This window comes from Lemur catta, chromosome 4, assembly GCF_020740605.2.
Source record: "Lemur catta isolate mLemCat1 chromosome 4, mLemCat1.pri, whole genome shotgun sequence".
In the NCBI taxonomy this organism is placed as follows: domain Eukaryota; kingdom Metazoa; phylum Chordata; class Mammalia; order Primates; family Lemuridae; genus Lemur; species Lemur catta.
Window position 1 is genome coordinate 84,752,507 of NC_059131.1, and position 16,834 is coordinate 84,769,340.

Below are 16,834 nucleotides of genomic sequence, written 5' to 3' on the forward strand. Positions count from 1 at the left end.
TCTGCAGGAGGTAAGCCTTGAGATGATTCTTGACAAAGGAGCAGAAATTTGTCAAGTGCATAAGGAGTGGGGTAGAAGACATTCCAGGCATAGAAAATTGTACTTCCTGTCTTAAATCCGCGTTATTATTGCCAGTCTTAAAATGCTTGGGTATAAATATGCTTCTCGCCAGAAGCAATGCTGCTTTTCAAAGGACACAATTGATTAGGTTTCAGGATGTCGGTAATCAGAAAGAGTGTGGCGTTGATAATATTTTCATCAGACTTGCAACACACATGCTAGCTACAGGCTCCTTCCTCATTGGCTCCAACCCCTGCACAAGGGCAATCTGACACTTAACCTTTTCCTCCTTTGCTTTTGGCCTTGAGAACCCAGGATTCAGCAGATGTCTTTGCTTCTCAGACACTGTCTCATGAAGCTTCTTTTTCCCTCCATCCCAGCTGGTGCCCTACTTGACTCTGGCAGGTGTCCAGGTGTTATTCTCCCTGCAGTGGGAGGCTGAGCAGCACTCTGTAAATTATACACTGGCCCCACGATGGTAAGGGAGCCTGTGGACCTATTTTGTCTACATGGAGATGAATTATTTAGCAAAGGCGATGTAAATGATTTAGAGGTGATGGTGTGAAGTCTGGATCAGGAACAGCCTGTCATGGGAAACAACTGACTCTGGCATGTGGTGGACCCAGCCCTGAGACAGAGCTGGACACATTTTATCCACTCCCTGGATCCTGTGGGTTCCATGCCCTGCCCGTCTTCAGACATGGCCCCACATTAACAATCATTATAGTTAAAAAATCTATGACCTCATTGAGTGTTTGCCTCTCCACTCCTGGGGAGGGGGTGGGTGGTGTCTAAAATAATGTGTTCTAGTGAAATGAGCTGGATCTGGAAGGTCTGGATGTGAGCCCTGCTTTTTAACCTTCTGGGCCTCAGTTGCCTCTTCTGTAAATGAATGATAATAAAAGCAACTTTGAATTGTTAACATCGCATCTGAATATCTAATCGAAGGCACCTGGCCAAGACTCTTCAATATCCTTCCCACGCTGTGAACAAACCTGCCCCAGGAGTAGTTTCCTCATCTCAGGAAATGAGAGCCTTTTTCTTAGTTACTCAGACTAGACCCTACACATCATATTGGATTCTCTTCTCTTGTGTAGCCCCCACAGTTCATCTCCTTCCTGGTCCTCCCTGCTCTACCTCTGAAATGCACCGCCAGTGGGCTCATTCTCACCAGCGCCTCTGCTACTCCCCAGCTGAAGCCACCATCGGTTCAGTTGAGCTGTTGAAAAGCCTCCTCGCTCCTCCCCCTGTGGCTGCCTTTACCCCTCCAGCCCTGTCTCATCCCCCGTGAGCAGTCAGAAAGTTCTTTTAAAAAATAAACAAAAATAAATAAATACCCAGAAGAACAAAAGTCATTCTATAACAAAAGTCATTCTATAACAAAGACACCTGTACCCGAATGTTTATAGCAGCACAATTCACAATCGCAAAGATGTGGAAACAACCCAAGTGCCCATCAATCCACGAATGGATTAGTAAACTGTGGTATATGTATACCATGGAGTATTACTCAGCTATAAGAAATAACGATGATACGACATCTCTTTGGTTCTCCTGGAGAGAGTTGGAACCCATTATATTAAGTGAAGTATCCAAAGAATGGAAAACCAAGCATCACATGTACTCACCAGAAAACTGATTTCCCTGATCATCACCTAAATGCACATTGGGGAAGGATACCAATTGGATATCAGACTGAGACGGGGGGGTGGGGATGGATGTATGCCTACATGATGAGTGCATTGCGCACCGTCTGGGGAATGGTCATACTTGAAGGTGCTGACTCGGGGAGGTGGGGGGGGGAGGGGATGGAGGTATGACTGCATGGTGAGTGCCAGGCGCACTGTCTGGAGAATGGACACGCCTGAGGCTCTGACTCAGGGGGATGGGCGGGACACGGACAATGTATGTAACCTGAGGTTTTGTACCCCCATGAAGAGCTGAAATAAAAAAAAAAAAGAAAGTGAGTACTTAAAAAAAAAAAAAGTATAAAAAAATAAAAAATAAATAAATAAATAAATAAATAAACTGGATCATATCCCTCCCTTACCAACAACCGTCTCACAATTGCTTATTACTCTTAGAATAAAATCCATTGCCTTTCTATTACCTTTTATGTGACCCAGCTCTGGCCCACCTCCCCCACTCCCCGACACCAGCCACACTGGCCTTGGGATTCTAGAACATTCCAAACATGTTCTCACTGGAGGGCCTTTGCTCTTTTTGGCCCCTCAGGATGGACAGGTCCTCCCCTGGCTTGGCTGGCTGCACTTCAACATCCAGATGTCTGGGGAAATGTTAACTCCTCAGGGCATTTCCCTGATGACCTGGAAGAGCTACCTCCCCGTCCCACTGTAGGGGCTTTACTTTCTTCCTGTTGCTCCTCCCTCTTTCAGTTATGATCTTGGGCTGCGTGCTGGTTTATTTGCCATCACCTCCTCTAGGAAGGCAGCTCCTGGTGGGATGGGCCCTTGTCAGTCTTATTTGCCATGGTAGCCCCAGGTAGGATTGTGAGATAAAATATAGGACACCCAGTTAAACTTGAAGTCCATATAAACAGCAAATACCTTTTTAATATTGCACAAGGCAAACTTATACTAAAAAAATTATTTGCTGTCCCTGTATTTTTATTTGCTAAGTATGGCAACCCTAGCTCCAACAGAGCTGTCATCTCTGTTGGGGCTTAGTAAATATTTATTGAAAGAAAGAAAGGCAAAGTGAGTGAACAATGAAAGATGATCATAAAGCAAAACCTGCAGACTGAATTCCTTTTATCTTTTTGCCTTCATATTCCTAATGCCTTGTCAATGCTTGACATATGACAAGTGCTCAGCAAAAACATGCTGAGTGAAGGAGAGGAGTGGGTTATTCATTGTTTTTCCCTCCATACCCTATTGCTATTCTCCTTTTGCAGTTGAAGAAACAGGGTTAGAGAACAAGAGCCTTTTCAAAGTTAGGCAGCTAGGGCTAACATCACAGAATGCAACAGAATGTGACTACTGAAAGGTAGCTTAAGTTAAGGAAAGCATATTTCCCCTCTCCCATAAAAGAAGCTGGTGTAAAGGCAGTCTAGGCCTGGTATGGTGGCTTTAAGATCATATTTTAATCTTTCTCCTTCACAGTCCTCAGAGCCAGTTTATTTTTTTGTTGTTTTGTTTTAATTATATTTATTTATTTATTATTATTTCAGCATATGTGGGGGTACAAAAGTTTAGGTTATGTATGTTGCCCTTGCTCCCCCACCCCCCAAGTCAGAGCTTCAAACGTGTCCATCCCCCAGACAGTGCGCATTGCACTCATTATGTATGTATACACCCATCCCCTCCCCCCTCCACACATCTGCCCAACACCTGATCTCAGAGGCAGTTTCTAACTTCAACTTTACTGCATGGTCCTTAGATGGCTGCTGAAAAGCCAGTCATCACATCCACATTCCAGGCAGACAGCAGGCATGTGTGGTGAGAACAAAGATCATGTATTCTCTCTTCTTTAAGAAACCTTCTTGAAAGTCACTCACATATGACCTTTTGCATTTCATTGGTCAGAACTTTGTCTCATTACCACTGCTAGCTTCAAGGAAGCTCAAAATGTCATTTCAGGCGGTTGTATATACGCTGCTGAAAATTGGGATTTGTTCATAAGAGAAGAGCAGAATGGATGTTGGGATGCAATGAGCAACGCCTGCCACAGTTAGAGAGAGGCAGAAAGGTGCACCCTCAGACTGCAGTGCCATGTGCCTGCTCACACAGTGGGGGATGGCCTTGCACATGTGACTACAGGGCTAGATAGACCCCAGTCTCCTGGCCACATTATTCAGAGACTTCCCCCATCCTTTTGTCTTCTGTTGCATAGACTAGAGCTTGAGAGGAATAGACCAGAGCATGGGATGCAAACCTTTGCATTAGTCTGAGGCTCTGTGTGGAAGAGATTGCAGCTTATGCCGTTTAGAAGACACTGCGGAGACCCTGAAGCAGTGTGTCTTGCTGGAACTGAAATGTAGAGACAGAATAGGGACAGGCCTGGTGGCAGAGAGTAAGACAAAGTCAAGTAGTGAGAGGTAGTGTCTGATCCGTTGTTCCAGGATCCTCACAGGTCTAAGCAGGCTGAAGCAGCAGTCTGAATGTAACAAGGCAAAACTGAACAGGAACCCAGGGTGCCACGGGGGAGCCCCACAAGAAAAGCAAGATGGACTGATGTGACTTAGTATCAGCAGCATAAAAAGTGATTGAGGGGCTTTACTTGGCAGTACTATGAGGCACTATGTGTTAGAGAGGTATTTTGATCTCAGCCTGCATTAATAGGAGCGTGGGATTTCAGTGATGGAGTTGAGAGCACGCTCCGCCACTCACGGGCGAGCCCCCACCTGCCATGGTGCTTGTAGTTCTAGACTTGAAAGAGAAAAGCAAAGACCCAAGTTTTAAAGGGAGAGTAACCAGGTTGGGACTGAAGAACTCCTCAGCCTGTCTATTTAACATTTTTATCAGTCACTTGGGTCACATCTGCTTATCAAATTTGTGGATTGCTCTAGTCTGACAGAGGTAGCAGGTAGGCTGATAGAATCAGTCAAGAAGAACAATGGCTCAATGTCAGCCTATGAAATGGAAAATGGATTATAGTATTTCATCACCAAAAATAATAAGTATGTGAGGTAATGCATACGTTAATTAAATGGAGTTAGCCATTCCAGAAACTATGCATGTTTCAAAACCACATGCTCCACATGATAAATATATACAATTGTTTTTATAAATTAAAAAATTAAAATCAAACAAAAGGAAAGAGGAAAATGGATTAAGGTGAAGTCTTGAAGCATAGGAAACCAAATAATATTCCTAAGGAGTTTGGGGGGGAGATGAAATTGGAAAGAGGGACGTGAGTAGTATGATTTAAATACTGTTAGAAAAGTCAGATGTGTGCTTTTTTCTCAGGTAGATGTTCCCACACTGGAAACACCTAGATACCCCCCAGCTCGGTCAGGTTGCAGGTGACTTTTGTAGGCCCGCAACCCGTTTCATGTCTTTAAGACGAGTTAGTAGAGTTCTGTTTTGTCCTTTTATTTGTTGACATATACGACAGCTCAGGAAACAGCCTTATTTCCCTCTTCCTCTGGTACTTGGGGTGCATCAACCTACTGTTCCCTTTGCTTTGAGGACCCGGGCTGGCATGGGAAGGGGGTACTGGCCTTGAAGGGTTAGGCTCATTAAGCCTTCATTGCCGTCCATCCCAAGGAAACTCAAAGTCACCGTCTCCCAGGCACTTCTCTGGTAGAAAGGAGCATTTCTCTGCCCTCGGATCCACTATCCTTCTGGGGTGGATTCCCAGATACCCACAACCAGCTCCCTGGGCTTTTCTGGCCTCCTGGGCACAAACGCAAACAGTCCCAGGGCATTGGCTTTGGCTTTCTCTCATTCCTCCTTTCCCAGGGGGTGGCGTTATGTACTCATTCACATGTCCAGAGGGATTCCTCCTCCTACCCTCTGTTTAGCAACGTTCCCATCACATCTCCCCTAGGAGCTCGTTGTATCAGCCTAGGTCCCAGCGAGAAACAGATGGCACACTTACACTTGGATAATCTGAGAAAAATTTAATGAAGGACTATTTACAAAGCTGGGAGCAAGGATTAGAGGAACTACAAAGAATAGTTCAGTGCCAGAGGACAATGAAATCTCTTTGTCCTTGTAGGCCTGGAAGAGTGGAGAGAGGGAAAGGAGATGCAGCAGACGGTGGGGAGAGGGGGGTCTGCAGAATGGATCTCCTGATAGGACTCCCCACCTTCCACAGCACTGGCCCGTGGAAACCCCACGGCAATAGTGATAAATGCCATGCCCTCGCTCACTTTCCTCCTTCTAGTCTCCCATTGATGTACAATGTTGCCACGTATGGTGGGAAGTCAGAGGGTGAGGGAGCCCAGGGGATTCGGCTTCCCAGATTGTAGCAGGCTGGACAAAGGTGGAGCGTGGATTTGGAGGGGCAAATGGAAGCCAGCCACTGAAGGCAGGACTTTGTTGTCAACACCTTTATTTTCCTGATATCCCCTCCAGCACATAGTAGGTTTGCAGCAGTTTACTTGGCCATGAGTTTCTCTGGGGTAGGAGTATGATCTTTGATGCCTGTATTCCAGGGCCTACCCCAATGCCCAAAAGATGCTAGGTAAATGTTTATGGATGCCTGGTGAATGAATGAATGAATGAATGAAGTGAGCTCAGTAAAGATTTGCCCTTATTTTTTGCTCCCTGAAGGCAGCCACTTCCCTGCCCCACGTGTAGTTCTCTAGAACCAGTTCCAGTTATTACATTCTTGTGTTCCCCTTCTGTACCTGGGTCTGACCCTTTAATGGGGTCTTGGGAATCTTTGCTTCTATCCCAGGAGCTCTGACAAGGACTTCTTGCCTCAGTTGTAGCCTCTGCTCTCTGGGGTGTCTCACCTTTCACCAGGCAGGCATTCTGTGCCGGGTGCCCTGCTGCTGTCCTCCTGCCAGGAAGGTTCCAAGAGGAAACCGTCCCTGTTCACTTTAGGCAGATAGGATCGGTTTGCTGCACTCCTATCTAGATGAGCTGTTAAACAAACCATCTATTTGTCCGTCTGCCATATTCTAGGCACTGTACCAGGGCCTGGGAATGTCCAGGTGGACAAAGGTATAGTTGGACATAATGGAAAAGGAGCTACAGTCCAGAGGAAGAGAAAGAAAGTGATAAATAATTATTTTGTAGTGTGATAAGTGCTGGGTAAACAGGGCACTGTGGGAGCCTGAATGAGGGGCACCCAACCCAACCTGAGGGTTCAAGGAAAGTGTTCTGGAGGAGTCGACCCCTGATACTGTTAGGATGGCAAAGAGGTAGGTGGCGAAAAGAAGTATATTCCAAGTCAAGGCGGGAGCATGATCAAACTGACAGACTCCTAACACAGCATGGTGTGTGCAGGGGAACACGAACAAATCTGTATCATTAGCAATGCAAGTGGAGGGATGGTGGGCTGAGATGCAGGCTGGGGAGGCAGGGAGGAGTGGACATGTGGAAGGCTTGGTACGTAAGCTGGGGAGTTGGCAGGACTATAACTAGGGTGAGGTGAGTGAGGCCTATTTTAGATAAAAATTTGAAAGGCCTCCAAAATCTCAGTCATCAGGATAAATAACATTGCAGTGCAATATTTTAAATAATCAAATTTAATGCAAAAAACCACAGTAAAAAAAATCAAAAATTTAAGATGAATTAGTATGTAGCGAATTCAAAATCTTAAGATGAATTAGTATGTAGTGAATGCTTTAGCATCCATTTTAAATATAAGTTCAACTTTGTCATATCAGAAGCAGGGCTCAGTCACCCTTGACTCCGTTTTAGTTCTACATTCTGCATCTCCCCCCAGTTCCTCAGGGTGGTCAGTCCAGGTATCTGCCTTCTACAACTGGCTCCTGGTGACCACCTCCCCCTGGGACAGCTAGAGACAACCTACTTGACTCACCCCACTGACCTCTACACCCCATATGAACTGCACAGATATGTTGTAGGGTCCACCTCTGAGTCACTCCCAAATCCACCAAGTAGAACTCTCTGCAGGAAACCTGCTTGAGTAACTCCCTGGACCCCAATAAAGACTCTGGCCCACAAGGCCTTCTCTCTCTTGTCTCTCTCTTGCTGCCCACCTGCTGGGTAAGCACATGAGTCCTGGATAACTCCCTGCTTCCTGCTGGCCCTGGGTGGCATGCTGCCCTCTTCTCTCTGGGATCTGTAAGTAATAAAATACTTCTGCTATTTCATGTGTTCTGTTGCTCTGCCTCCTCTGTGTCTCACTTGACTGACATACTTGAACTTAACTTTTTTTCTGGTCCAGGCTCTCCTAGAGAGTGGCTAACTTAAAGGCTGGATGCAGTGGCTCACACCTGTAATCCTAGAACTTTGGGAGGCTGAGGTGGGAGGATCACTTGAGGCCAGGAGTTTGAGACCAGCCTGGGCAACATAGTGAGACCCTGTCTCTCAAAAAAATTAAAACAAAATTAGGCAGGTGTGATGTCATGCACCTGTGGTTCTCACTACTCAGGAGGCTGAGACAGGAGGATTGCTTAAGGAGAGGAGGATTGCTTAAGCCCAGGAGTTTGAGGCTGCAGTGAGCTGTGATAGCACCACTGCTCTCCATCCTGGGTGACAGAGCGAGGCCTTGACTCCGAGGAAAAAAAAAAAAGAATGACTATCTTGGTAGGAATAAACTAGACATAGGTCAGACAAAAGCTACAAGAGCATCTGCCAATATAACCAAGTCTAATATATGAGGGACACCAGGTCATGTGTCAGGCATTTGGGCTGTCCACCAGGATAAAGAGGTATCCCATGAATGACATATTGCAAACATCCACAAAACCCTCTTCTGGAACACTGGCCAGGGCAAAGCTAGAATTTATAGCCACACTCCAAAGAGAGAACTCCAGACCAAACTAGCAAGTATTTATATTTAAAGCATAATATTACTGAATTTTATTTTGCCTCAGGCTTTGATATGGATCAGCATGGCACTATTACTAATTCTGCTATTGTTGTAGTAGAATGTTATTTATCACTTTAACAAATGGTGCTGGGACAACTGTGTGTCCCTGTGCAAAAGAATGAAGTTGGACTCCTACCTCACACCATACAGAAAAGTTAACTCAAGGTAAATCATAGACCTAAATTTAAGGGCTAAAACTATTAAACTCCTAGAAAGAAACATCAGAGTAAATCTATGGTGATCTTGAGTTAGGCAATAATTTTTTAGATATGACACTAAAACTACTAGTGATAAAAGAGAAGATTGATAAAGTGGACTTCATCAAAATTAAAAAATGTTTGTGCTTACAAGGATACCATTGAGAAAGTGAAAAGAACCCAAAGACAGAAAATATGTGCAAATCATTTATTTGATAAGAAACTTGTGTCCAGAATACATATAAAAGGAACACTTACAATGTCATAGTAAAAGAACAAATAACCCAATTAAAAATTGGGAATGGGATTTGAATAGAAGATTCATATATCTTTCTCCAAAGAAGACACCTGAATGGTTACCAAGTGCATGAAAACATGCTCAACATCCTTAGTCTTTAGGGAAATAGAAATCAAAGCCACAATGAGAGAGTACAGACTTCTTAGCCGGCAATGTTGTGCCTCCAAACTGTTTCTCTGTAGTCACATCACCCTCAGACTCTCCTCTTCTGTCTCCCTCCTCTACTTTTAAGGACTCTTGTCATTACCTTGGGCCCACCCAGACAACCTAGAATAATCTCCTTATTTTAGGGTCAGCTGAGTGGTAACCTTAATTCCATCTTCAACCTTATTCCACCTTTGCCATGTAACCTATTAATATTTGCAGGTTCTGGGGATTGAGACATGGCTATCTTTGTGGAAGGGAGTACCATTTTGCTTATCACATCCAGCTTCAGTCCTTCCTTAGCACTTTTGCAATTAGTCATTCTGTTAATTTACCTGTTTTTCTTACCTGCTAGGAGGTAAGCTCATGGGAATTTTCAGTCTGCTAATGGGTAAAATCTTGTCTAGATAGGAATGTGAAAAATAATGGTTCTCAAGCATGTCTGCCCATCAGAAGTTGTTCATTTGTTCATGTACTTAGCCATGTTTATTAAGCACCTACTTAGTACCAGGCATTTTTCCATGGGGGACACATCAGTGAACAAGATGGACCCAAAACACTACCCTCACACCCTCACAGATCCTACTTCTCTTATAGAGCCTTCAGTAATATCGATGCCTGGGCCCCACCAGCCATACAAGAAGCCAAGCCACTTGGTGAAGAATGATAAATCACTAAATGGCATGTTAGAATCATTTGAATTTGTTTTTTCCACACATTTGACTATCATTCCAGATGAAGAGTTTTCTTGGAACAGTGCTTCTAAAACCATCTGCAGTAAAGGACAAATTGTTTTTTTAATTCCAATCCATTATGAGTTGATATTTTTGTAAAATACAGTAAAACTAAATTACTAGAAAAATGTAATATTGCTTGGTTGTCACAGAAGTGTCTGATGACTATAAAAGTCTTCAAACACTCTCAATTTCTATACTAACTTTGTCATAGGTGGTTGACAAACAGTTCTCAGAACAACCCCAGTCCTGGGTCTCTGATTTAGTTTCAATTTTTTTCATCTGTAAAATGGGGATAATTTTACATATGGAGAGTTAACAAGAGGGAACAACAGGATAATGTAAAAAATCACCAAAGTTGCCATCTCGTTTATTAAATGGCCGTTTTAATGTCCTTAGCTATTATGTTCTAATATTTCTTAATAATACTGTAACATTCAATTTTTGGTGTCAGAAAGATTAAATCGGGAGGTCTTCCAATTCTTTGGCAGAAAGAAGCATCTTGCTAGTTTATCATAAAAACAATGTACATTTGGAATACCTGTGTTTGGGATTTGTTTTTGCCTACAGACAGCAACAAGGGGAAAACATGCATTTAAGTAATGTTGGTGCATAATAATCATTGAGAAACCACATGTGCTTTTTAAACAGCAGCCAGATGTTACCCTTCCCCATTGCAAACCGTGCCCACCCTCAGGCCCATTAAACAAAACGCTGGCTGTCACCGACTGACAAGGTCTGGGGATTGGCTCTTTTTGAACAGCCACAAGGTCACAGGGATTAAACGCTCTCCAGGGAGTCATAGGAAAAGCAGAATGTCAGCATTGCCTTTTCTCTGTGAAGATGGCTCGGTGACATTTTCGGAAAGGAGGGACTGTGGTTACCTGTCAGCACTGAATGGAGAACACAAGGTTAGATGCAAAGTGAGAAGGTTACTCACCACCGGGAGATTGGCGATGCAGGGGCAGTTTCATTCTAAGAAGCAGTGCTAACGAGAGAGAGCTGGAGAACCCTTTAAAGGCTTGGAAGGGGAGACAAAGCCTGAAGATGGGAGGAAACCTGGTGGAAGGGAGAGAGCGACAGCTTTGGCAGTGGATGGTCCTGGGTTTGAATCTCAGCCCTGGTGTCTGCTGATCCTATGACAACAGAATGTAACAGAACTTCCCTCAAAGGATGGTCATGGGTGTTAGTGACATGTGTATGAGTGCCTGGCACACAGTGAGTGGTCTGAGAGGTCTAGCTATTGGTAATCCTGTTTCAGTTGCCCAAACAACTAGGTCCAGAGAAAATTCCTGTAGCCTCCTTTATCTGTTTGTCACATCTTTTTGACCCAATTCTGGTTAATATTCATGCATTACAGATGCCAGCTGTTGCCTCGACCACACACATGATAACTGTTTTGTCCCATGTCTATCTAGCTACAAAATTATAATTTTTAACAACCAAATATGTCAAGCATTTGTGTGTATGTGTGTGTGTGTGTGTGTGTGTGTGTGTGCACCCACGCATGTGCATTTGGGAGTTTTACTAAAGATTTGTAGCCTCATTGAAGAAGGGTCTCATGGTGCCATGTTCCTCATTCTACCAAAGACCTTCTGTTGAACTTTTTGTACCCAGACTGTCCACTAGGCAAAGATGGAATTAGAAAGCTCAAGTTTTTTCTTTGAGAAGGAAAACAGGGAATAAAAATCATGTGAGTTACCTCCTCTCCCAGACTTAATTGACCGTTAATAATGGACAATAAGTCTTGCAGAGAGGAAATAATCCAATGGGACTTAAAAATATTTGTTTGTAGAGGTGCAGTGCCCTGAATTGCCATTCTTTGTCTTGGTAAGAGGGTGGCAAGATTCAAAATATTTATGACCCAGTGAGTTGATGAAAGGACACTGTTAGTTGGCTAATCAGCTTGTGGCAGAGGTGTCAGGTAAAATTAAATTTGACTCTTCTGTGAGCCCTATCACATCTTAGAGATTGGATAAGGACTGGAGAGATGTCAATTAAAAAAAATTAACTGAGCCTGTCTTTGCAGGCCTGGATTCTGACACTTTAAGGACTGTGATGAGGCCAGTATTTGTGAACATGGTCTGAGGAGTTCAAGTCATTGGCACATCTATCAAAAGAACTGCCATAGTTCATAAAATCTGAATTTTATAAAATGCCGCTTGTAAGACACACCATTCTTCTCCTTACCTCTAAGAAAGAAAGAAAAAAAAACAAAGCATTTCCAATTAATAGTAAGTCATCATCTGTTGTAAAATGAATCCTGACTGCAAAGATATTAAAATGGGTTAGACATGTGCATCTTAAATTGGATGAATGACTGTAGTGTTAGCTTATAAATTGTGAAAAGATCTCACTAAACTTATTTTGATTTACCCTCACCATATATTTTATAGATTTCACCTCAGTCCCTGAGATCTACATTTTTTTTTTTGCTTTGTCGGGAAACCAGTGACTCTACCAGTTTGCATTTTGATACTAGAGGAAGTCTCACTCACTGAATGCCTTTCCCTCTCTCTTCTCTACCTAGGGTAAAGCCTCACTCCCTCTTATTCCTGGCTGTCCCCTCTCCCACCCAGGGAAACACAAATTCTTCAACTCTTTATTAAGCAGAGTGAGTTTTTCCTTCTTAGGAAGAACTGTGCCTCTAGATTTCCAGAGCCAAGAAGAGGTAGCATTTCACCAAAACAAAATTCCCCCAGCTAGAAAAATCTTCTTTCCTTCCTTCTAACCTTCAGTTCCTTCTTTCCATCTCTCTTTCTTTCTTTTTCTTTCTTCCTTCTTTCTATAATCTTTCTCTCTGTTTTTCTTTCTTTTTGCCTCTATTTTAAAAGATCTATCTTCTTTAGAAGACTAACACGGCAAGCACCTATTTTTAGTTGTGCATGATCCTGGGGGCCTCACACCTTAGTTGAAATATCTGATATGCTATTTATTCTAAAATGAAAATGCAGGGTCGTTCACAAGGTAGATTTTTATAACAGTTGCTAAGACAACTTTTTCCCAGTGTAACTGTCCATGTGGATAAATGTTATATGTGTGTATATATATAGAACACTGTGGTCATTGCAGAGGCAGTCTATACTGGAGCTGGCAAGGCAAGTCTACTTTCCTGTACATAGTGGGGAGGGCTGTATCTGAGGAGAAAGATGCTTGGTTGCTTCAATCTCCTCTCCTAAGCCAAATAGAAGAGGCTTGCCTGGAAGACAGAAGTTGAACAATAGCGGGAGGTCCTTTAGTCAGGTAGAAGATTTGAATTTGGGTAGTTTTTGCTTTGACATGCTACTATGATCAGTGTTACTAGCAGTTAATATGCACCGAATACTTCCTGTGTGTGGCACCTTGTGTTATGGAGGTAGAAGCTCTTCTGACTCCCATGCTCCAAATGAGAAAATGGAGACTCAAGGTTGTAAGTAACTTTATCAAGGTCACACAGCATGTTGGAGAAAAATGATGATGATCATGATGGCAGTGATAATTTTGGTGTTTGAAAACAGTTTTCTCATAGTAGGGTTTGGGTAGCTAAGAAGGCCTGGGACTTCTGGAAGGTAGTTATGAAACAAATTTTGGGTCAATCCTGGACTAATAAACTGCTCTAGGGGACCTGAGCAGCAAGTTGAAGTTGAGCGGCAATAGCTGCGGGTAGAACAGCTGCCCCAGTTTCTCCTTACCCGGGAACTGTGAGTGGAGGAGAACGACATTGGCTTTCTTGTGAGCATTTTCAACACTTTAAATTTCACTTTCCATTGCACAGTCTAGCATAGAATGTGCGTAAATCCTTCCTTTTCTCTCCCAACTATAGCATATCTTACAATTTAGCAACTATAAAAATGAATAAGTACAATTAACAATGCAGAGCGAAAGACAGTGAGCTTATAACTGGTTATAAGTCAATTGAATCTCATTATGAAGGAATATAATGATCCTAATTAATATCCTGGTTTTCTGGTCTCTTCATAAATCAGTAGGCCATTGCCTAGCTAGCTACTTTGCATTCCCTGTTTTAGTATCGAGTCCCGATTCAGGACTAGGCAGAGCCCACTTTATGTTCCTTCTTGACCTTAGTCTACATACCGAGGTTAGCCCAGGGATTCTGTGGGGTGGCAGAAAAAGAGTACTGGGGAGTGAGTCAGAACTCTTCGTCCTGGCCCAGCCCCTGCCCCAGATGCCATGCGGCCTTGAGTGTCAGTCTCAGGAACTGACAGGATCCAATAAACAAACAGATGGGCTTTGTGAGTCAGAATGCAGATTAGAGTTTGACTTTGACCTGGGGGAGTAAGATGTAGGTGAGTTTTTCAGAGAGCTAAAAAAGGAGGAGGAGCAGGTTTGGTGCCAAAAATCACGGTTTGGGGTGGTTAGAACCTGAGATTTCTGCATGGTACTCATATGCAAATGGATAATGAGGACCAGACCTCGGGAGCGGGGGTCTTGGGGGCAGATGAGGGAGACAAGATGATACAAAGGCAGAGAGAACTCCCCCTCCAGATTCCTGTAAGATCTCATACTGAAGCCAGATACATCACTTAAAAGGCTAAGAGTGTCACCTCCTGCAGCCACCCTTGTCTGTCAGAAAAGAATGAAATACGCATTCAGCATAATAGCCCAAGTCTTGTCTCCAAGGATCTACATTTTGTACTACCTCCTTTTCTCCTGTCAGGGAAGATGGGCTGTTTACTTAATAAGGAAATCTGTAGCATTCACTCATTTGCCTATAGACATTAAGCTTTAGGTAAGATGTTACCATTTCTTTCTGATGTTTCTGCTACTTTCTAAATATGCCCAGCTGTTGGAATGTATGCCTATGGGGAAAATATGTGAGCTGAGATGTGCTAGTGTTACTAAAGGCTAGCTTAAAGTCCAAAATGACTAAGACAAAGTTGGCGGGTGATTTAGGGTTTGCCTGAACTGTGTGCTAAGAGACTTAATAAGAGCTTAAACAGCTTAAAGGTAAAAGGGTTTTAGAAAAGGGAGAGGTCTGCCTTCCCTCCCCCGGGGATAGGAGTCTCAAGCTGTCTCCCACTGGGTCCCCTACCTTTGGTAGAAACATCATCATCATCCCTAATGCCAGTGATTTCTTACACCTATAAAGCATCTTACATGATTTCCATGATTACATATCTCATAATAGTCCTGGGAAGGAGATTGGCAGGTCATTATTAATCTACTTTTACAGAGGGGGAAACTGAGGCCCAGAGCGATCAAATGCTTTGCCTAAGGACATGCATCTAGTAAAGGACAGAACTGAGACCAGAGTTGTCGCACCCTGTCCTCTCCACCCTGGGGTTTTTGTTCTAATTTGGGCCTCATTCTTTCTCCTTTGGACCATTATAATAGCTAGCTAAACGGTGTCCCCACTTGTAGTTTTTTGCATGTTTAATTTTTGGTTTACACTGCAGTAGAGTCATCCTCCCATAATAAGGCTTAAATCATGCCCACTTTCACTTTTGGAAATCTTTAATGTCTCTCCATAGTCTACCAACAAAAGCCCAACATTTCTGCAAGATGCTTAAGGCCTTTGACACCTGTCCCAGATGGTGTACCCCAGATATTCTAGCGCTGGTCTACTCATCATTAGCCAAGGCTGCCTTCTACCCTCTCACCACTCCGTGCATTCGCTTGTGCTCTTCATCACGGAGGACTTTTCCTTTGTTCACATATCATTTAACTCTTCCTTACCCTTTAAGGCTCAGTTCAAATGGCACGTCTTTCACAGAATCTTCCTTCATCACTGCAGTCAAAACCAACAGCGCTTTCTTCTCTGTTGCTGCACATCCTCAGAGCGCTTGTTTTACTCTATTTCGTGTTATGATTCATAGCGCCCGGTCCTGAACCACCCCCCCACTTCCAGTTCTTTGAGGGATGTCAGGAATCCTGCCTCATTCTTCATTTACATTCATGGTGCAAACTCAGTAAACATTTATTTAATGAATAAATTTGTTAATAGAAAATGCCAATGTTCCAGGAAAGTCCACAAGAGAGAAAACGTATTTTGTGTTGAACTTGTAGAAAAATGGACCGTTTTGGGCTCTGTAGAACAGTGGTTCCCCAAATTGCTTGTGTCCTGCAGGCATCTTTTTGTCCGGCTGCATAAAAATGATCTGAACCACTTGTTGAAAATACTGACTCCTGGGCTCTAACTCCAGAACTTTTCATCTGGGAATATGTGATTTGACAGTTTCTCCAGGTGATTTGTATGCTAAACCATGCTTAGGAGCCACTGGTGTAGAATGTCATGAATCCTTAAAAAAATGTTTTTAAACTGACAAACTTGCATATATTTATTGTGTACAACATGATGTTTTGAAGTGTATATATATATATATATACACATTGTGGAATAGTTAAATCTAGCTAATTAACAAATGCATTACCTCATAGAATTATCATTTTCATGGTGAGAACACTTGACATTCACTATCTTTGCATTTTCAAGAATACAATATATCATCATTAACTATAGTCTCTATGCTGTACAATATATCTCCTGAACTTATTCCTCCTATCTAACTGTAATTATATGACCTTAGACCAATGTCTCCCCATCTATCTCCTCTCCCCTCTGACCAGACCAGAGTCTAGTAACCACCATTCTTTTTTAGATTCCACATAGGAGCAAGATCATGTAATATTAATATTTTTCTGTGGCTGAGTTATTTCACTTAATATGATCTTTTAGAATGCTTTAATCCATAAAATGAGTCAAGTTGGCTGAAGATGGGTGACATTCATTTGTGAGACAGGGACTAATATTTTTGGATACATCCCTCAGTCACGAATTCCTGAGGTTTACAAATGAATGCAGGAGTGTTTTGTGTCCCAGCAGGAAGAATGTAAGTGGCTTCCAGACGGGAGCAGGAGAGTGCTTGGAGAGTCTTCTTCCTGTTTTCACTTTTTTCTGTTCTCCAATAATCATCCCGTCCTTTTCC